The sequence below is a fragment of the Marmota monax genome, unplaced genomic scaffold, assembly GCF_021218885.2.
Source record: "Marmota monax isolate L192 unplaced genomic scaffold, Marmota_monax_Labrador192_F-V1.1 WCK01_AAM20220418_F8-fsc00010, whole genome shotgun sequence".
Taxonomy (NCBI): Eukaryota; Metazoa; Chordata; class Mammalia; order Rodentia; family Sciuridae; genus Marmota; species Marmota monax.
Window position 1 is genome coordinate 28,400,624 of NW_026692321.1, and position 22,889 is coordinate 28,423,512.

Sequence of the window (22,889 nt, forward strand, 5' to 3'; positions counted from 1 at the left end):
AAAAAATCCTCTCATTTGCAGCAATACGGATGAGTCTGGAGGACATGTCAAGTGAAATAAGCTAGGCACATAAAACAAATACTCCATGTTCTCAGTCACGTGTGGAAGCTAAAAAAGCTAATCTTGATCTCATAGAAGCAGAGAGTAGAATAATGGTCACTAGAGACTGGGAAGGGGAGATGGAGAAGAGTTGGCAAACGGGTACAAGATACAGCTGGAGAGGAAGAATAAGATCTAGTGTTCCATAGCACAATAGGGTGACTATAGTTAACAATAATTGTTTGTGTATTTCAAAGTAGCTAGAAGGAAAGATCTCAAATGTTTCCAACACAAAGAAATGATAACTCTTGGAGGTGATACATGTACTAATTACACTGATTCGGTTGCTGTACATTGTATACATGTGTCAAAATATTTTACCATGAATATGTACAATTATTATGTGTCAATTAAAATAATAAAAAGTATTAGATATCCTCGTCTTGTTCCTTATCTTAGAAAGAAAGCTTTCGATTTTTCAACATTACAAATAACTTAGCTGTGGGTTTTTTAAAAAAATGTAGATTCCTTTATCAAGAATAGAATTTCCATTCTATTTATAATTTGTTGAGGGATTTTGTCAATTGTTCTTTCTGCCCCTATTGAGAGACCATGTGGGTTTTGACTTAGGGTCTAACATAGATTGATTTTTGAATGTTGAACTACCTTGAATTCTTGGATAAATAACTCCTAGTCATGGTTCATGATTTTTCTTCATATATTACTAGACACACACACACACACACAATATAAAAACCATTGTATGGAAAACATTCAGCACTAAAACACAATAAATAGAACATTCTACCAAATTAAAAAAAAAAAAACAACAAAAATAAAAACTCTCAGATAACTTTGTTAGTTGAAGATGCTTATACAGTTTATTGGAGTTAACCAAAACCCCCAAATGACTGAATCATTCTTATTAATCAAACTTCATTAAACTTGCAGAATTCAATATGGTTTATAGAATGACTTTGAATTCCTGCCATTATTTAAAATATCACATCCTTTTCTTCCTTGTTGTTTGTACTTCCATTTGCTGCCTCCAGATTGCTGGAGGGTGGGGGCAGTTGGTGATGGTGCAGGGCGGGTGGGCAAGGCATATGCTCTGGATTAGTCTCTCAAACACAGAGTTTTAGAGAAGGAAAGCCCAGCAGTTGAGACAGGATGAGTAGTCATCATGTGTGTCTGGTTAATTCCGCTGTTAATCACAGGCTTGTAGACTATGGGGTCAGAGATCCCCTTAAATCACTCAATTCCCTGCTCTTAAGCCAAGCTACAGTCGCACAGGAATAGATGCTCAGTTTCACTTTGGATTAACCATTGTTAATTAGTTTTCACAATTGTCACAGATGTGCATTTGTATTTTTGTAGCTCTTAGGTGAGAAGCTCCCTTTATTTACAGTTGAGGAGCTTCAACCTTGGTGAAGTACAAAGGACTACAAAGTGCATGTAAAATATTATCTTTTGCTCTTTAAACATGTATCAGAGGAGATGGCTTCTCAGCACTTCCTAATCATCCCTATGGACACTGGTAGAAGAAGTCTTCCTTAGCATTGATCACCTTTTCCTCTTGTTTTCTCAAGAGTGGAAATGAAAAACAGTTGCTCTATTTTATGGTCTCAGTTAATTTAATTTATATCTGCTGTAAATATGATTGCTCCAAACTTCATAGAACTTTCAGTTGGGCATATAGAAAGGACCTTCCCTCTTGCCCCAGTCATTTCCAGTAGATATATTTTATTGCTTTAATTTATGTTTTTATTTCTGTTGTTGCTTTTTTCAAAAAAAGTGATATTTTATTTTTATGATGAATTCTTCCTAGCAACTCTCTAGACATGTGGCATTCCAAAATCTGACTATTTTAATGGCCCTTTCCACAGGCAGATGATCTTGATAAGACAATGAAGAAGGTTTAAGGAGTACTGCACAGTCTCAAACTTGGCAAGGACTCAGGCAGGCATTGTCAACGTGGCTCCTCAGAGGTGCTGTGGATGGACACAGACGAAGGATCTTTGGCTCACTGCATGTGTATATCGCTGTGGATATTTTACACTCATGAGAAATACCTAAGAGGGAAAGAATAGCATGGAATGAAGTGACTACATCCCACTAAGAGACTTTCAACTCTCACCGAATGACGGAAAGAGGTCTTTTGCAAGGGCTGACTAGTATCTTCTACCCACTGTTTGGCTCTGACCTATGGCCTGGAGGCCAAGCATGAAGAATTTACAAATTAGGCATATGATTCTTCCAGAGGAAGTTGCATAAGGTTGAAGCGACATGGCTAAACTTTCTCTTGCCCTGTGGATTTATGGCCTCACATGTGGATAGAAGAATGCAAAAGCAGATCTCCACGGAGTGAACCAGCTTGCCTCTGCTCTGGAGCAGAGTTTCTCACCTTTTCAGCTGATGCAAGTTAGCTTACTTCCTTACTCAGTTAAGTTTCCATTCTAGCCTATTGCCTAGTCCTTGTGGTGGAGAGACATTCCTTTGCTTCTAGAGACAAACCCAAAACTAACTAGGATTGTCTTCAGGGATTTTTATAAATAGGGAGGAGAGCTTAGATGTCAAAGCAGGTGTTTCAGTTTCCATTGTTAATTCAACTTCCTTTCTCCCTGAAATAGTGAATCGATTCCATTAAAAAAAAAATAGTAATAAAGCAGTTGAGAAGGACCCAAGGATCTTTATAAGGGATTTCTGTTTTTCAATAGCACTGGAAAACATGAATTCTGTTATTTATTTCACATATTTCACAAAGGATCTCTCCAAAATTGTCCTACCTCAGTAGCAGATCTGCACTATTGTCAATAGCTACCCCCTTTTCTGGGTTTCACTGCCTGGGTTCCAATTTGGACTCCATCACTCCTACCTGTATAACTTTGCGTAAGTTAAAGTACACATGACTCTCTTAGAACAGTGTCCAGCAGGTGGTGAATGCTCAAACTAACACTGGCCATCATGATGATGATGGAGATGAAGTGCCAGGTTCTTTTCTAGGCTCTTTGGATATATTCAAATCCTCACAAGCACCCCCTTTTTCATACAAGAGACAAAGCTTCAGAAAGAGTGAAATATTAGCCAATGCAACAAAGTTTCAATGTCTCAGGGAACAGACTCAACCAGTTCTTTCTTTCTTTTTGTAGTTGTAGATGGACAGAATGCCTTTATTTTATTGGTTTATTTTTATGTGGTGCTGAGGATCGAAACCAGTGTCTCACTCATGCTAGGCAAGCGCTCTGCTGCTGAGCCTCAACTCCAGCCCTTCAACCAGTTCTTTCTATTCCAACTCCAGAGTCCTTTCCTTTATCGCACCACCAGGTTCCTGGTACAGATATCAGCAATCTGCATGAGGAAACTTCTTTACAGTTGATAAACATTTTCACAAATATTGCTTGTTACCACTTAACATTTACACAAATGTATATGTGTGGCTTAACTGCTGGGTGATTAACAGATGAGAAATGGGTTCTGATAGGATGAAACTGACCTGAATGTATACAGCTCATGTGTATGGACAGAAACCAGTTTCTGGCTCAGCCCCTCTTTTTCACTTATGTCACTGCTATGGCTTGGTTGAGTGTCCCCAAAGGCCCATGTGTTGAAGGCTTGATCCCCATAGTGGCTCTATTTATTGGAGGCAGTGGAACCTTTAAGAAGTGGAGCTTAGGAGGATGTCCCTAGGTCACTGGAGGCATGCCTTCAAAGGGGATCATGGGACCCCATCCCTTTCTTTTCTCTTTGCTTCCTGGTCATGAGGCAAGTGGTTTGACCCCACCACACATGCCCACTATGATATGCCACCTTGCCACAGGTTCAAAGCAATGGAGCCAAGTGGTCATGGACTGAGACCTCAAAACTAAAAGTCCAAATAAACCATTTCTCTTTATAAGTTAGTTTTCTTAGTTTTTTTTTTTTTTTTTTGTTGTTGTTGTTAGAGTGAGAGAAAGCTGACCAAGCCAGTCACTCCAACTGAGAAACATCTCCTTTCTGAAGTCCACTATGGCTTTTTCAGTTATCGGTCTGAATTCCTTTCCATGGCCATCTGCTCCTTCAATTCAAGCTTTGATTTTTCCTTTAAAACTCTGGTGAAGAGTCCTTTCTTCCAGGGAGTGTTCCCTGATTTAAGTTTAGCAAGACTAAATTTAGTCTTTAACTTAGCAGGACTAAAGCCCATCAGGTGGTCTACACAGACCCTTTGCTTTTGCTATACTGCTCCACACATGGTGTTGGAAGCTTCATAACTGCCCTATAAGGAAAGTACTTTGATTGCGAAGGTGGAAAATCCAGGACTCAATGCAATGTGGAGCCAGAGACCCTTCTCTTAAGCACTTCCTTACACTACTCTGTGCTCAGATTTTCCATCTCTTTAGCTCTGCATTGTGAACCCAGTTCTGATGCTCTGAGCTCACCTGTAGGGGAAAATGCCACTTCTGAGATGGACAGTATTTGGTTGAAGTAGTGGAAAGTCTTAGCCAAATATCCCTGAGGTACTCTTCAAATTAAACTAAGAAGTAGATGCAGGTATTTGTGAGAATAGGCATACTGCACAATTGGCTCAGTTTTGAAGAAAAGAGGTGGTCTTCATGGCTGTCTTAGAAACCAATGGGCTGGGTTGCAGTTGATCAGTTGGGAATTATAAATCCAAGAGTCTATGGCCTACATTATAGAAGGCAGCCAATGAATATTGAGCATATTTATCAGATCTTTATTGAGCACCATCCAAATGCTAAACTCAGTACTGGGCACCATAGGTACAGTGGTGAATAAGAAAGTCCCTGTCCTCATGAAGCTGACATCCTTTTGGAGGAACTAGACTAACAGATAAGCATATGATATACCTGGTGGTGATAAATGCTGTTCTCCAGAAAAATAAAGCATGGTGAGGTGATGGAGGTTGGATGTGAAGGGAGGTTTTTTGGTGACTGCTTTTGATAAGCAGTGAGGGAAAGCTAGACAGAGGATATGATTTGCATAGAGTTCTATAGGATAAGGAGCTGGCAATGCACATAGCTAGGGGCAAAACATTCTGGATTCAGTAGATGGAAATACCCTGAGCAGAAAGGAACTCAGGCCATGTTTGCTAAATAGCATGGAGACATTCCATATGTTGAGGCCTAAAGCAAGTTGTTGGCTTTCTCTGAGTCTCCTTTTCCTTATCTGCATAAAGCCCAGATGTCAACTGTGGCCTCTCTCTGAAGACAGAGGAAACAGTAACTTAATGCATCCCCCTGTCTCCTGCTCCCACCGCAATGCCTTAGCCAATACAATTCCAAGGCCCTTGCCATCAGGAATTTTCCAGTTCCTCAGAGGTTCTAGCCTCATTTCCTTTCTGTATCTCAAGCCCCTGACCCATATAGTTTTGCCTCTTGAAACTGATTGAAATGGGGAAACTTGGTCCTCTTATAAAACCACAGTAAACTCTCTTCTGTGTGCATCAGCTGAATTGAAGAGATGGGGTTGGAGACAGACCCAGCAAAGGACAACAGCGTGTACAGGAGTGACAGGGCTGATACTTTGAATGAAGCAGCCCTAGGACATTTGTTGGCTCTTTGTCAGGTCTGGCCTCTGCACCATATATATATATATATAGTGGTGGCTCCCTCTCCTCTCCATTCATTACTCTCAACATTTCTTTCCAGTAGCAAAACCACAAAACTTCTTCCTTCTTCTCCTGCCCCCCATCTCCTCTTCTGATATCCCAAAAGCTCAACACCCCATGACTCTTTCGAAGTATTTTCTTGAACAAATACAGTGGTATCTCTAAACTTAATTCTAGAGCCAGTTTAAGAAAATATTTTTTCACATTTAAATTGAATCTTACATTTAAATTGCCTGCAATTCTATTGGTTCTGTTGGGTTACTGGAGACCTAATGGACAGACAAGCTTTGGCGGCATTATTGCCATAAAATAAATGTTCACTACACAGAGGTGATGATGAATGTCATTCCTATGGTGGTGATATTCAGCTCACTGCTCGTTTGAGACCCTGCAAGTTGGGGGCTTAATGGAGAGGTGTTAAAGAGATGAAGGGATAGGAAAGTTCTTGCCACAAGTAGGGAAAGAATATTGAGGCTACACGAGGCAGCGACAAGAACAAACAACAAACTATCCTCCAGGCACTGGGGGTAAGGCAAAGGGAATGGAGAAGAAAGTGGTGGATGAAAAGTTGTATGGCAAAAATTTAAAGAAACTATAAAAATTCAGATCTAAGTCCTAAACCTGGTGGGTGCGTGACACTTCCCTACATTTCATAACACAAATTGGCCTAATGCAATTGAAGGAGCACGAAATGAATTCTGGTGAAGGATCATGGTGTATCAACATCAATTCCCCCATCTCTTTCTTCAAAAATCTAAAAATACCCAAACAAACAAAAATATTTTAGTTGCCAATGAAATAAGGATATGACTATAATCTTAAGCCACAAACCATGTAGCAAACCTGCCAAATGTTGTGCAATCTCGTTCAAAACTGAGGAAGAACACAAAGAACTAAAAACATATCCTCAGACCTTGGGTAAGATGAACATTTCCCCCAAAGCAAGCGAGACTACCCTGAAAGGTCATCCAATGATTCTTTATGTGACATAAGACCTAGGGGCACAGAGGGCCATAGCAGAAGAGAACTCTCCCCATAGGAACCCGGTGTGGCAACTCAGGGTATCATGGGTAGAAAAAAAGAGGAACCAGGGTTACATGTGATTTTTATGCACTATGAGTCCCCTAACTATAAAGATGTCCAAAGGTAAAGTAAAATGAAGAAGCGGAAGAAAGCATTTTCCAAATTATCAACCTCTTTAATACCAAAAATTGAGTGGGGATATACATTTCCAGGCTAAGGAAAATCACAGTTTTGGTGAGGGTCTATAGCAGGAAATATATTCTGAATATATATATATACATTTTTTTTGGGGGGGGGTACTAGGGATTGAACCCAGGGGTGCTTAGCCATTGAGCCACATTCTCAGCCTTTTTTGAGTCAAGGTCTCACTAAGTTGTTTAGAGCTTCACTTAGTGGCTGAGGCTAGCCTTGAACTTGAGATCCTCCTGCCTCCGCCTCCTGATTAATCACTGGGTTTACAGGTGTGCACCACCACAACCAGCTCTTTTATATGTATGTGTGTGTGTGTGTGTGTGTGTCCCCAGTACTCCCTTTCCTTCTTTGCTATGGTATGAATATGTCCTTCAAAGCCCATGTGTTAGAAATTCAATCCCCAATGCAACAGGGTTAGGATGTTAGGATGTGGGGCCTAATAAGAGGCAGAGCTCTCATTAATAGTGATTGCTGTTATTGTGGAGTGGGGGAGTTATATCCCAAGTGTGTATTTCATAAAGGTAAGCTCTGCCCCCTGTTCTCTTCCCTTCTCTTGCCCTTCACCTTTCTACCATGGCATGATGTAGCATGAAGACCTTCAGCAGATGCTGGTGTCTCACTCTTGAACTTTCCAGCCTCCAGAACCATCAGCCAAATACGTTTCTGTACATTATAAATTATCCAGTCTCAGGTATTCTGTTATTGCTGCAGAAAATGGAGTAAGACATCCATCTTTTTCAACAAGAATATGAGATGAAAACCAGAAAGAACCACCCTATAAACCTACTTTGATGAGAGCAAAAACAACAAAAAAATACAAAAGAAATCATCCAAAGAAGCAGGGTGAGTTTAACAAGTTCTCTATAATATTTTTTAAAAATGAAGATAAATGTAAATTTAAAATATTGCAGAGAAGAAAACCATATTATAAGCAACCAAAATAAAAATAACCCTAGCTTAGACAGGACTTTAATTCATTGATTCATTCAACGAGAAACAACCGAATACCCCCGAATGCTTGGAGTGCTTTTAAATGCTGAGGACTTAGCAGCATCTAAGTTGGCCAACAACTCTTCCCTCAAGAAATTTACAATCTAGGGGAAGAAGGGTGGAGAAAATAGAAAGCAGTACAAATTTTGATAATCTTACAAGAAAATAAATGTCTGAAGAGATACTGAGTGACCCGTAAAGTTCTCTCTGACCACATTTTATCTAAAGTACATATAACATGAATGATTCAGGCCTGCAAATATCTGGGGAGACTTTCTAAGAACATACAGAAATCTTATACTTAAGATTGTTTGACTTATGATTCTTATTTTGCGATGGTGCAAAGGCCATATAGATTCAGTGGAGACTCTACTTTGATCTTTTCCTGGGCTAGTGATATTCTGTGTGATACTTTCTCATCTTATAAGAAGGGACAGTCAACTGCAGCTCCCATTGAGCCACATGATCACAACCTGTACTCTATTTATAATTGGTGTTTGTGAAAAAGAAATGAACAAAAGAAACAATATATTTTTAAAATAGGAAAAAAAATGCTTAATTTGTAGATCAAAAAAGTAATGCTCTCATGACAACTTGATATTTGAAAGATCATCACTAGAATATAAGAAAAATATATGTAACCAGTCCTGAATCGAAGCTGGTTTTGTGGGTTGCTTTGAGCAATAGCCTGTGATGAAAGAGATGTTGTGTCAGCTCTGAGCTTAGGCTGAGGATGTCTTGCATACTTCCACTGTCACTTTTGCAATCCCTCTCCCATACTGCGAACAACCCTCAGCAGTCCTACAGGCCCAGGGGACATTGCACAGCCAAGTCACTCCCACTGTCACTTCCAAGAGATAACCAACTACCAGACATGCAAGGGAGATGAGTGTAGGCCAGCCAGGTTCCAGTTGACTCAGGTCCTGACTGGGTTCACCCACATCAGCCAAGCCTGATCAGCAGAACCATCCCACAGATATGTGGACTTGTCAGCAGTGACAAGTGGTGTTTGTGCTTGGCCACTGTGTTTTGGAGTGATAGGTTAGGCAACAAAAGCTAACTGATGAGTATATAAGTGTTTTTCAAAATCTCTACTCACTTTTAAAGAGCTAATTTACAAAATAATATGTCCTTTGTAATGGCATGTTGACCTGAAATTCATCACATCAATTATCATTATCCCCAGTATCCACAGGGGTTAGGTTCCAGGACCACCAGTGGAGACCAACACCTATGGTATTCAAGTCCATTAAAAAAAGTGGTACAGTATTTGCATATAACATAAGCAATACTCCTGTATACTTTAATCATCTCTAGATTACTTCTAATGCCTAATACCTTGTAAATTACATATAGATCATTGTTATACTATATTATCTAGGCAACAGCAACAAGGAAAAAATGTCTATTTATGTTCAGTACAAACACTTTTTAAAAAAATATGTTTGATCCAAGGATAGTCGAGTCCACAGAAGACACAGAAGGCTGATTGTACGTTTTAGTTTCTTTTTCTTCTGTTAAAGTGGAATTATATTTATACTTTTTTTTAAAAAAATAGCACAGAATGCTTTTTATTAATACTTACATTGTAAAAACTGATACCATTTTACCCAAATTCTACAAATTTATCTATCTTCTTAACTGTATATATTTGTGAAGAGATATCAGGAACAATTTTCACCAAATGTTAGTAACTGTTCTTTCTCAGTGGTAACATTTAGTGTCATTTTTGAATTGTTCTTTTTCTATATTGTTTGGGTTTCTTGTGGTGAGTATGTAACAGTGTTATAAAAACCAGTTAATCATTCTTTCAAAAAGAGCTAATATGCAATTATGAAGAGCTCAAAAAAGAATGGGAGCATGTTCAAAGAACATGAAGCAATGTGGGAACCTGGACTGGCTCCTCAACTCAAAAGTGGACGTTCATGAAAAGACTGCTGAAATTTGAATAAGGCTTTTAGAGTCATTTGTATTGGATCAATGTTAATTAACCAATTTGATCATTGTGATTATGTAAGATGCCAACAACAGGGGATGTTGGATGAAAGGCAAAAGGGAACTTTAGGTACCATTTTTGCAACTATGCCTAGAACTATTTCAAAATAGAAAAGATCATGAAATTATATCAAACTGTGTAAATAAAAAGTTGGAATTTGCTCTGTTATTTTTGAATAATAAACCTATTATTCTTTGTGAAACAGATATGGGGAACAGTTTAAAAGTGACCAATAACTAATGCATACAGTAAATAAAAATTGTGATTATGTATATGCTCCTTTTAAAAAAATTTAAGTACTTATTTATTTTTTGCAGTACTGGGGATCAAATCCAGCAAAGTGCTCACCAAGCATGCTAGGTGAGCACTTTGCTGAAATACATCCCAGTTCCTGATTTCAATTTATAATTTTAGAGTGCCATAATATTCTAGGAAATAAGTTTGTTGATGTACAAGTTTAATGTCGGCAGTATCCTCTCATGTTATTAATATTTTGGTAATGTTTGCCTTTCAAGGAATAGATCTATTCCTTATTATGTACAAGCAGAAGTTTATATACTCCTTACTATTTTAGGTAATCATTAGTATATTCATAGCTTGATTGTAGGATTTTGTTAGCTTTTATCAAAGGAATAATAAAGCAATTTGAATACTGTGTCACATCTCTAAGTTATTGAAAAGACGACAAATATATAATATGAATAAGGGAGTCATGCAAGTCTGGGGTTTCTGATGCATTAGAGAAAGACTGGTCCAGGTTGAAGTGGTGCTCTCCTTGGAGGAGCAGTACTCTGGTTTTTATCAATTATACTATTCTTTACATCCATTTTGGTACCATGACTGAATGACACCCATAACACACACCACATGCCAAAATACCCTCTCAATGTATAAATAAACAACTACAATGCGTTCCAATTGTTTCATAAAGGAGCTATTTTTGGAAAGAGCAGAATAACTTCATCCCAGATTCATCACGGAGAAATTCCTAGATGGATTCTGACACAAATAGAAAGAAAACGAGAAAAACCTTAGAGACTTGGAACTACACAAAATAAACCACACTTTCCTTAGTTTGGAGACAGTACTGATTTATTTCTTACAAGAGAGCAATAATTCACACCAAGAATATTAAATTTGTTTACAAGAGTTGGGGCTGAGACTTCTAAAATACTACTGTCCAGTCAGATGTCAAGAATGTTAATTAGCAGAAGGAAGGGGAGGAGTGGATGGGAGGCAGGCCCTCAGCACCAGCTCCCTCTGTAAACAGCTGTGTGTCTCAAATTCCACCGCAAATACATGCAGGCGTTCTTTGAAGCCAGGAGATAATAAATGATAAAGTACCTAGCAAAGAAAAATGTGAAAAATTGCTATTCAAAAAACTGTTAATTGAACAAATACACTCTACTTGTAAAGTGCCAAAATTTGGACTTTGGTTGGTTCAACTAACCAATTGTGTATTTACTGTTTGAGTGTTCTTTCTGATGATTTCTACCAAGTAGAGTACAAAATGCAGAGACAGTTGAAAAGTCCATTGATGCTCTACTGTTTAACCATCAACTTATTAGTCCAGGTACAAAACAGGGAAGAAAAATACACCCACATTAAAACCAACAGGCTTGCCAAATGAAATGGTACATGACTGTAATCCCAGCTACTTGGGAGGCTGAGGCAGGAGGATTGCAAATTTAAGGCCAGCCTCAGCAAGTTAACAACACCTTGCCTCAAAATTAAAAATTAAAAAGGGCTGTATATGTAGCTCAGCAGTAGAGCTCCCCTGGGTTCAATCTCCAGTACTGAAAAACAACAATAAAAAACACCAACAGGCTTTTACATTCTCAATGCTCTTATATCTTAACCTTTTTAGATATAATTGTATACACAAATGAATGTAGATAAGTTTGATAATTCATGTGTTGCTTTACTTTTTTTTTTTTAGTCATAGAGTTGAACCAAAATAATCTCTCTTCTTTTTGTGCAATGTTACCCCAAATTCAAGAGAGTAGGTATTGGCAGTCAATTCTCATGATATATCCTCCATCTCCTCCATCTGTCTCTTGTTCATCAATGTCACAGTGAGCTTAGAAATTGAAGAGTCATTTTTCACTATTCAATCCATTTAAAATCAACCTCAGCTAAAATTAAAATGCTATACGAATCAAGCAGAGCTACACACACACACACACACACACACACATTTTTAGTTATAGATGGACACAATATATTATTTATTTATTTTTATGTGGTACTGAGGATTGAACCCAGTGCCTCAAAAGTGCTAGGCAAGCACTCTACCACTGAGCTACAACCCCAACCCCAAGCAGAGTATTTTTAAATATTAGTTTTTATATGTACACCATAAGAGTTCTAAGTCAGCTTTGCCTAAGGAGTAAAAGGAAACACAGCAAGATATTATATTTTCAGAAAAATGTGCCTGGAAATGAGTGCTTATGCTACTAAGAAGTTTTATTAAAGATAAACAAAACTCTAGAATAATAATAATTATTATTATTAAGAGTGGACAAAAAAAATCTCCCCTACCAATGAAATCATTCACATATTCATTAGGCCCAAATTTAGTGAAAGCCTTGAGCCCAGAATCTAAGATATAGCCATGAATCAATCCCCTTGTTCCTCTCCCCCGTCTTCAAAATTTCTCCCATGACCATGTACTCACCAGAACTGTGCATGGTTTAATGCATTGGGCAAGCAGTCAGGTCAAAGCCAACTCTGATAAATTTTTGACATTTGCTGATAGAGATACATTGGGTGGTGGTGTTTTTCTTTCAACCTAGGAATGTTCCACCCATTCTGGTGAGAAGGAACGCTGGGCTCAGAGAGGCCTACCTCAGAGAGCAGGGTCACTGCTCAGGCTGCAGATGTTGGTGGAGAGGAGGTATTGAGCGAAGTGGACTTCAGTCAGCTTTGCCTTCTATTCCAAAGCTGAACATTGGACTTTCACGGCCAAATTTTTGTTGTTGTTATTGTTTTTTGTTTTTTAAAATCTCATTTGCAGTATGCAGCCAGGAGTACAAAGCTCAGGACCTGCCTCAAGGGATGAGCAGCGCTTTGGCATCTGAGATAACTGTGCCACCGGGCCCTGTTCAGAGAGCCGAGCCCACCACCAGGCCAGCTGAAGAACCAGTTATTTGTGCACAGAGTTTAAAATGGGGATCTGAAGTGGTTCATTTGGTGAGAGGCAGGATGACTGTGTGATCTACCCTCCAAACTGAACACTTTCCAAAGAGGGCACCATTAATAATCATGCCAGGTTAGCAGACAGAAGTGGAGCCTACCCCCGGGCAAACTGGGACACATGGCCATGCTAGTGGGAGGAGACCTGTTCAGGATGTCTGTGTTTTCTCTTCAGTAAGTTTGCAATTACGGCACACTGGAAACATTTATAGCTTCCCCCAGGCTCCACCTCCAGGGTTACACTGCCTGGAAATGATTTTGAGGGTGTATTTTGGGGCAAAACAGACTTGTTCAAGAAAATGTCCTTATAAATGTGTAGTGATGACTGCAGAAGTCACACTCCCACTTGCCTTTCCCGTGTGGTTAGAGGAGATTCTAGAATTAGAAAAGAACCCCCCAAAATGAAAGACCAGCTTGGCTCTAAAGGCTTAATTTTGAAAACAAATACACAAAGTGGCTGGTGGGATCTTTAAAAGTGTTGCCCATCGACCTTCCACCTCTTGTTCAGTCTGGATGGGATGCTATCTCATTTCACTTTTTGAAAAGTTATTTTAATCTCCAGCTTAGAAACTGACAATAGTTAGTCAATATGAAGGAAGTCCAGCATGTGGGAATCTCACATTATCTTTGCCAGAGCATGGTTCACTCTCCGGCCGCCATTATGTTATACTTCTTGTCTTTCTTTATTTGAAATACCTTTGATGTGTCCTCTCAAAAAATGTAGTCTTTGCAGAGCCCGGGGAGGGATGCCTGAGCTGTGGCGGGAAGAGATGGGGCTGGAGCTGGGGAGCTGGGTAGGGGGCAGAGGGGTGTAAATAAAATAAAGGCCTGGGCAGAGCTACAAGAATATTTAGCATTCCTGGCTTCCCACAAAGGGTAGGTCAAGGAGAGGGAACGAGTGGTTGGGAAGCAGTGCACACCACAGCTATTCTTTTTCAGGCCTAACCCAGTCCACTGTATCACATAAATGTCCCCAGTGGGAAGACCTTGAGTTTATTTCACTGTGTGGCTAATGCTCAGTAATCACACAAGATGCCTGTCCATCTGCAGGATGGGGTCAAACTGTGGCAAAGACACAGCTGCTGATTTTGGCTGTGTGTTAAATCCACTTTTGCTAGTAATTGTCAAAGCCATATTCAGAACACTCTGTTTAAGGCATAGAGCCCTAGAAATCTGGTTCCCTGGGCCCCAGTCAAAACAAAGTCCACTTCTTTAGGGTGAGCCACAGGCAGTCTGTCTCGGAACCCTGATGTCAGCTTTTTGGATGGGGACTTTGGAAGAGGAGCCATGCTCACTGTTACTTGCATGGGTAGTGAATTGAAGATGGGCCTCTCTTCTCCGAAACTCAGAAAGAGAACGCACTTCATTGTTAGTAACAGAATCAACCACACACTTCTGGAGACTTAAAACAGTCATTCAGCCTTCAGTTTAAAAGACACTTGGTCTGACAGGCTTATTCTGGTCTTTGGGGGTTAAATCAGTCTCTGCTACAGCACCTATAAAATGCTATATTGAGACTATTTCACTAGGTTTCCAACAGTGGGAATTTCCAGCTACTGGAAATACCCCACGCCTGTGTAAGCTCATTTGTTTTTCTTAATTTGAGTCTCTGGTTATAGAGCAAATAGCACAACTTACTTGCTGTTGAATGCTAATTCCTTCAAGTGTTTAGCCAGAAGTATTCATGAAAAATGGAACACTATGATGGGCAGATGTCACACAAACCTCCTTTGAGCCATGTGGATAAGCGAGTTTGGGGTGATAAAACTGAAAAAGTGCCTCTGTGACAGGATCCTAGTACCAAGAAGATCTTCAGTTTCCCTTGATAGGTGTCTCCATAGCCCAAATGAAAGTAGAGATTTGTTCACTGTGTTAGGTTCAATACTTAGCAAAAACCACTTTAGTTTTTACTTTTTAAGTTTTATTTTATTCAAATAAACAGACTCAATACAGTGACCATACCTCTTGGATTTCCTGAGGTAGCCCTAATTTCAAATATTTAATTGATTATCACTATAAGTACGCTAGAACCACATTCCCTCCATTTTGGATTCAGAACACACAGTGGCAGAAATCTTGGAACATCCGTGTATTTTGAAGGAAGAACAGGGGAGTGGGAGAGAAGGGAGGAGTGGACGTTGAGCACCTACTTTGGGACAGGCAACATGCCAGGAATGTGCAAGGTTAATATGCTTAGTTCACACCATGGTCGGCATTATTGCCCTAATTTTATAAATGAGAAAACTGCCACTCAGAGAGCTTTGGCAACCTGCCCAAGGTGCCAGCATTAGTTAGTGGGCTACAGAAACCAATAGGAGATGATAACTAGGTAGGTACATAGATAGATTTACTATAAAGAATTTGCTCACAAAATTGTGGAGGCTGGGAAGACCCAGATCTGTAGGCCAAGTTTGCAATCTGAAAAGACGATGGCAAAATCATAGTCCAGAGGCCAGCAGGCTTGAGACCCAGGAAAAATGTAGGTGTTCCAGTTAAACATCAAAGATGGGGGAAAGCTGGTGTTTTTGTGGGAAGATCGCTGGGCAGGAATAGTCTTTGTACTTGAGCAAAGGCCAGCCAGCTTGTTCTCTTGAGCCTTCATCTAATTGGATGGGGTCCCCCTGAATTATGGAAGGCAATCTGCTTTACTCAGTCACCCATTTCAATGTTAAGTCTCACCCCCAAAATATCCACAATAATGTTTGACCGATTACCTGTGACCCAGTCAAGTTGACACATAAAATTAACCATTACAGTGCCTGGCCATGAAGTCATTTAATCAAGTTTCAAATCCAGGTCTGTCTCACCCCCAAGTCTGTGTTCCTTACACTGCTGTATAAGTTACTGATCTCCCTCCCATCCCAGGAAACAATCCTTCTTAAGAATATAAGATTTATAAACATAAAAACTTTATATAATGAAGATGAGAAGTAATGTGTAACATTATGACAAATGATCAGTCATATTAAACAGATAATTTCCCCATCTGTTGCAAAATGTGGACCACGTATACTCAAGTTTTGCTCCCAGTGGAATCAATTTCCTTTTTGTATTCTGTATTGAAGGGGATTCCAAATGCAATGCAGACAGGATTGTCTTTCAACCCCACATGGAGGCCATAATTCAAAGGAGTCAAGACCCTCCAGTCAAGACCCTGGCTCTGCTCAGGAGGCCTAGCCATCTGTCAATGCCTGGTGACAGCAGAGATGAAGAGGGTGCTGAGGATTGCCCATCGACAGCTAGCAAGGGCCATGAGGCTTTCCAATTACTGCTGGCCCCACGTTAACTTCCATTCCATAAACATTTATTGGGTACCTGCTATATGCAAAGCCCAATGTTGAAACAAGCTTGGGCTAACAGAAAACAAAGACATGGTCACTCTGCTCCCCATGCTTATAACAGAAGGGAATAAGAAACACAACTGTATAAGAAAAAATGCATGATGATGGATGCAAGCACCATTCTCCAGCAGCTCCCAAGGGGAGCCATATCACTGGGCCTAACAGGGTGAACAGTGGAGATGGTATTTGACATAGGCCTTGAAGTATGTGTAGGAGTCCATTAGACAGGGGTAGGAAGGATAAAACAGGAGCAAATGCACAGAGGAGGGAAGGATCTGTCTAAATAATAGTGAGTCATTAAATTTGTCTGGATTGCAGAATATGTGAGAGGGAGTAGTAGGAATAAGACTTATTTCCTTGGCTTGCACTTCACCCTGAACTTTAGTCGCATGTTAGATTCATCACTTTTGGCTTGTCCTCCTGAGCAGGACCAGACTCCCCTAGTCAATGGACAGCACTTGCCTAAAGGTCAGGCAGACAGCCGAGCCGCCCTCCTGTGTGTGTTCTTACTCAGAAACTCGGCCTGGGTTGTGAGAACGAGCCTGCTGGCCTGGGGTGTCTGTCCAACCCTCTTCCTGACCTCTTGCTTTCTCTGTCCTCCTCTAAGGTCTGGCCCATCTGGCCTGAGGCTGCAGACCTCCAGAGTCTGAGCCAGCTCTACTTGCAGCTAGAGGACACAGAAGAAGCCACCTCTTGTAGGCCCCTGGCCCTTTTAGGTCCCCAACACTCCTAAGGTGAACAGCTAGCATTTCTTTCCATCTGGTTCCAGGCAATGGCTAAGGCTGGTGGGGACCTGTCAATTACCTAAGCTGTAGGATGTTTGCCTTTGGAATGTGGTTTGAGTGTCAGTCTGAGGTTTAAATCCAGACAGAACAAAACAAGACAAATTCTGTTTTGCTGCCTCTAAAACTGTTGATTTCTAGTGAAATATCTCCTAAAAACACATTAGGCACAGTTACCCATAGGCCAAAACCTATGAATAGAAATGAGAATGTGAAAAACTTCCACTCTCATGGAAGCATCTGGTTCTAAACTCTAAGCAAACTTCTCAGGTGCTGCAGGACCCCTGGAGGGTTGTTAGAAATGCAGATGCTGGGGCTTGTCTCTGACCAGGTAAACCACAATCCCCAAGCTGTGGGGTTTTAATCTCCTTAGGCAATTATTATGCACAGCTAGAATGGAAAAGTACTTCCTGGGGTAAAAACTTTATGGTATTTTTTTTTCATCATGTTCTCTATCCATTGCATCCTGGAATTTCAAGATTTAAGAGGGATCTTGGAAATCAACCAGTCTAGCACCTTCCAAACTCATGGTAGGGAAGCTGGGTTAAGAGCTGGGGGTAGAGCGGGAGGCTTTCCCCTAGAGTACATGAGGAGCCATCTGCTCTTGGAGTATAAGTTAGCATCTTGTTGCCTGAGGAACACAATGTGGAAAACGCTGACTTAGTTCAGCCTTGCCCAAGAACACATGGCTCTGGATTTTGAGCCCCACTGTTCCTCCTGCCTGCCTGCTCAGCTTCTCAAGGATCCCTACCACCCCAGCCTGCAATAAAGATGACGTGTGCTAACAGATGAGACCCTCCTGGGAAATCATGTTCTAGAGGTGTGGAAGGTGATGTATGCAGTGGGCCACATGCTTGGCCTTTACTAGATCCTAGAGCATCTCAGAACAATTGAATATTCACAAGCTTCTTCCCATTCCCTGTAAGAAATTCCAAATCATAGGAATTGGAAACAAAGAGTCCTCTCTTCCCACACTGGCTTGGAGCACCAGAATCCTGATGGATTCTGAGGAGCCAACACCAGCGACTGTCCAGGCTGAGTTCCTGCCAATGCTTAACCAAGAGCAGACACTCTTTATAGAGTGGAGAATGTATAGCAGAGCACGGAGCAGAAGAGTGGGGAGCAAGAAGCTGGGTGGGTGAGTGGACAGCATGAGGTTGCTTGGCCCAGAGCTCTGACTGCACTTGACCTACCTGGCACCTGACACGGCATCGATAAGTGGACACTTCTTCTAATATTGTGAAGACTGCAATTGTCAGCTTTACATCCTCGGGGACTCTAGCCTGGTGCCCTGTTTGTATGAATTGATCAATTATTGTATAAATAGTGGACTAAAAGTGAAACAAAGAAGGTTCTCTACATCTTTAGAGAAAGCTACTCTCACCCTCGCTCTCCTGGGTAAACCCCACTCTCTTCTAGAAGCAAAGCTCTCTGGCTATTTGGTCTGACCCCAGTGTACCTCAGCTCATCAGTGAGGGACAGAACTGTTCCATGAACACCTCTGCTCAACACACAATCCCTTTGCTTTCAGATCCTTGCCCAGAAATGACCAGGCCCTGGGTCCCCAGATCCAAAATTTTTGTGGCAAGAAAAGTCCTTCTAACCTGAAATGTTAAATAGCAAATAAAGTGATCCAAGCTCCCAATGAGCCAGGCAAGGCCACCCCACATAGAGCTGTGACTATCACAATAGGTGATTGTTTAAAGTGTTTTAATGAGTCTCAAAACTTCCTACATAAGATCAGCCTCCACTTTAGTCCTCTTGACAGGCTCCAGTAAATAACACAAGTTGACAGGAATAAAACAGCTTGCTCAGGAGCAATTGAGTGGAATTAGAATGAACAGACAAGAAAGAAAAATTGGCGCTTGGGTCACAAGGAACTTTTTGTTAGGAACGCTCTGGGGGATTTGGTGGGATGTGGTCCCGCTGACTAATCACCAGTATAGAAAGTTTACAGTCTCTCCACCATGCCAACGTCTTTAATAACTTGAAAAGCACAAGAGGTGGCTGTTAATTTCAAAGACAGTTATATGAAGCTTTTATTGAGTGTGGTGCAGAGTATATAGTTAGCAGCCTGCAAGATAATGAACTCTTTAAATAGGGCTTTCAGAAAACAGTTTTATTTTTGCTTGAGCCAAAAGAACAGGATTTTTCCCCCCTCTCTGTTATTTCAAGGCATAAAACTGTATGAAGTAGGATCTTTTTATTTCACACAAGATGGGCCATTTCCTTCACTGAGGGCATCTGCTATGCCATGGAGCCATAACTGCTTAGGGACTGGGCTTTGATATCGTCTTGATGTTCCTTTCCCAGAAAGAGAGCAGATGGGCAAGGAATGCGTTAACCTGTGGTGTGGGCCATACCAGCGCCCCCGTGGACACTGGCTCTGGGGCCTTCTCTGCCCAGCCTGGGCTGATAACACTAAGAAGGGGTGGAGCTCCTCAGGCCCGGTATTGTTACAATGTACAAGAAACAGAGACCTCATCAGTGGGTTCTTCAAATTAGAGAGAGGAATGATCTACAGAGAAAGCAGAATTTCACATGCTCCCTAGGAGGGGGTCCGGGGTCAGAGGCCACATGGAAGGAACAAAACGGCTACAGCTTGCCTGCCTTGTCTAGATCTACACCATGGCCTGCCTGCTCTTACCTCTGGATGCTACACGTTGGCAGTTGATGGGCCTGAAAGCTCCAAGCCACAGTGACAGGGAGGTAGACCTCCCCTCCCCTAGGCAGCCATTCGTGACTGTGACCACCAAGTACACACTACTGGGCTTTTCTCCTCCTCCTTCTTCTCCCTCCTGGATCCGCCCTGTTGATATGTGTAGAGGGACTGAAATATAGAAAATTGCCTGGCTCACCTCGTAGACCATGGATCACTTATTCTATCATGGTTGTATTAGTATTCATTAAGCACTGTGCAAAGAGCTGGGGATATAAATGTGAGCAAGCCAGACAACGCCCCCACCCAACCAAAACATACAGCAGGTGGGCAGGTGCATCCCTGCTGCAGGCCACCGTCACCCTGCACTCCTCAGCAAGTTTGCTACGACTTGATTTCTGCCAGGGAACCCCATGAGCTGAGCCTCAGTGGGACCAAATGCTATTGGCCAAGGTGTGAATGCACAAAACACCATGTATCAGAAAATAGTCCTCCTCCAGCCAGCCCTTGGGAGGAGAAAGGGAGGAGAATAATAATGTAAACAAAGACTTTAGTTAAGGGAAAATGAATTATTTTCTGCCTCAGCACTGGCAACAGTCTTGCTCCTTATTTTATTCAGTCTTATTGGCAACATGCATTCACTCTCTCAGTTTTTTTTTTTTTTAAGACAGATTTCTGCCTTCACACACAATGGGGAGTTGAGCAGTTCCCTAGGATTAACCCTGCAATGTGGGTGGAGCATTTCCTTTCCCTAGGTGGAAGAGCTGGACAGCCCAAGAAAACTCCTTTCAGAAGGTTTTGAGATCTGAGTTCTGAGCAAAATCTGACAGCCTCACCCATCTCTAGCAGCTGGGAACTTGTTGGAAGCTGAGTCTGTGATCTGTAGGAGTCTGGAATGCCTACGAAGGCGATTTGCAGAAGACACTCTCAGCTTCATGCTGGCCTGGGGTACACAAAAAACCCAGAGAGTAACAGTATTCAAACAAAAGAGGGGATGGAATTCTTTTAAGGATATCAGAAAGCAAAATGATCTCTGGATGTTTAATTTACTCTTTCAAGGTCTTAACAAAGAAAGAGATTTTTAATGCATTTTGAAGTTTTTATATTTTAATTTGTAGTGATTCCCAGTCCTAGTGGTGCTTGAGAAATACTGGAGGAATGTGTTTAAATAGTTCCCCACTCCCCATTCTCCATCCCTGTGAGAGTCATTTCTCAGCAGTGTTAATAGAAACGAATGACGGTGGTGCTATCATTTAGGGGCTGCCTATGGGATAGTGACATCAGAAGGACCTAAGCCGGGGATGTTGTGGACAAACACTTGTCTTTCTTAGGAAAGGTAACCTTGGGGATTGACATAGCAGGGATCAGGCATGCAGATCCTGGAAGCTCCAAGTTAGAACCAAACACCCCTTTCTTAAGACACCAGCAAGCTGACATATCCTCAGCTTGGTCAGTGTGCTTCCAGGATCCCCCACACTAGGGACATAGTCAGGGGAGGGAGAAGTATAGGAAATACCATCTTTGGAGAATAGCTACTGAGTTCCCTGCAGATGCTCTGCAGGTCAAGCTGAACAGCTGGGCTGAAGGTCAGGTAGTAGGTGTTTCTGAATTCACCTTGAGTCCCCCCAAATCTGCATCATTTTGCCTTCACTTCAGACCCACCTCACCTGTCCCTATGGCCCTTCTCAGCTGTCTTAGTCTATTTTCTGTGACTATAATAGAATACCCAAGGCTGGATAATTTATGAAGGAAAGAGGATTACTTTGGCTCACCATTTTAGATGTCCAGGAGCACAGCTCCAGAATCTGCTTGGCTTGTGATGGGAGCATTGCTTTGCTCATGTGTGGTAGAAAACAGGAGTGTGCAGGCATGTGCAGAACAGAGGGATCACATGGTAAGAGAAGAGACAAGAGGGTGGGCAGGCAAGTGTGGAGGAGAGAAACGTGCAAGAGAGGAAACGAGAGAAAGCTGAGGAAGCCCGATATGCTGCATACCAATCTGTTCTGGAGGTAACTGGCCCTGTCCTATGAGGGAAGAACTCACTCCCACAAAAAAGGCTTTAATCCTTCCTAATGAAATCACCTCTTAATGGACCCATCACCTTTCAACATTATGACATTGGGGAACAAATTTCAACAGGAGTTTTGGAGGGGACAAGCACATTCAAACCATAGCCACCAGCTATGCGTGTGCTTGCTGCCCAAGGCTCCTGCTGTCACTCCCAAGCCCACACAAACGTGTGAAGAAGCCTGCACAGAGCCAACCTCTGGGTTGGAATGAACCCCTCCCGCAAGGAGGCAACCCTTCTTTGCCCATTTCTGGAGCTTCTGCACCATCATCTCCCTTAGAGCCTTTGACTGCAGAAACTCCGGGCAAGGAAAATTTGCTTCCCTGTGCAGAGTCCACGTGTGTACAGAGAAAGAAAGAGCATCTGAACTGGTGCCAGGGAGTTGCTATTTTTAACAACAAAACAAAGCCCAGTGACCACTCAGTGCTGCTCTCTTGGCCAGCACGGGCTACGGGTTTGTGGAATGGAAAGGCTGCCACCTACTCCTCACCATCTGGGTGGCTCAGGCTCAGGCCTGGGATCTACCTTGAACTTGGGGAGATGGCTTTGCACAGTTAGGTATTCAGGCAGCTGGGACAATGTTGGGTGGGTTTATCAACAACTACTCACTGAGCCTCAGCCCTTGCCAGGTACCCTTCTAGACTTTTTTGTCTTGCAAATTAACCTTAAAAATAGCCAGGGATAGATGAGCTATACCGTTGCCCTGTGACTAATGGAGAGAGCATTCTCTTACCATCTCTGGGGTTTATTGAATGTGACACAGTGAGTCTGGTTATAGAATTTTCTGGGGGATTCCACAGATGGGGGATTCCTGGTTTGACATACTTCCTTGTCACCCCCACTTTCTATGAAGTTCTGTTTCTAAGGTGGGCTGCCCAGGAGGGCTTATCAGGAGGCTGCAACACCTTTGGCCTTATTTGAAATGTTGTGGGTACAACAAGTTTTAATCCTAGCAGATGCAGTCTGGCTATGTGACAGCCCCTTTCCTTCTGAACCTAA

General features: G+C 41.7%; 1 long non-coding RNA gene across 2 annotated transcripts in view; it reads right to left on the reverse strand.

Annotated features, from left to right (window-relative positions):
* Window positions 1-955: 955 nt before the first annotated feature.
* Window positions 956-22,889, reverse strand: part of LOC124090794 (uncharacterized) — a 58,189-nt gene continuing 36,255 nt past the window's right edge. The window contains exon 5 of one of the 2 annotated variants that reach the window (XR_006851223.2): window positions 956-2,111. This is a non-coding gene — a long non-coding RNA (uncharacterized LOC124090794). Of the gene's footprint in view, window positions 2,112-10,959; window positions 11,190-22,889 lie in introns of those variants that run through there. The other variant, XR_006851224.2, reaches the window with a different exon arrangement.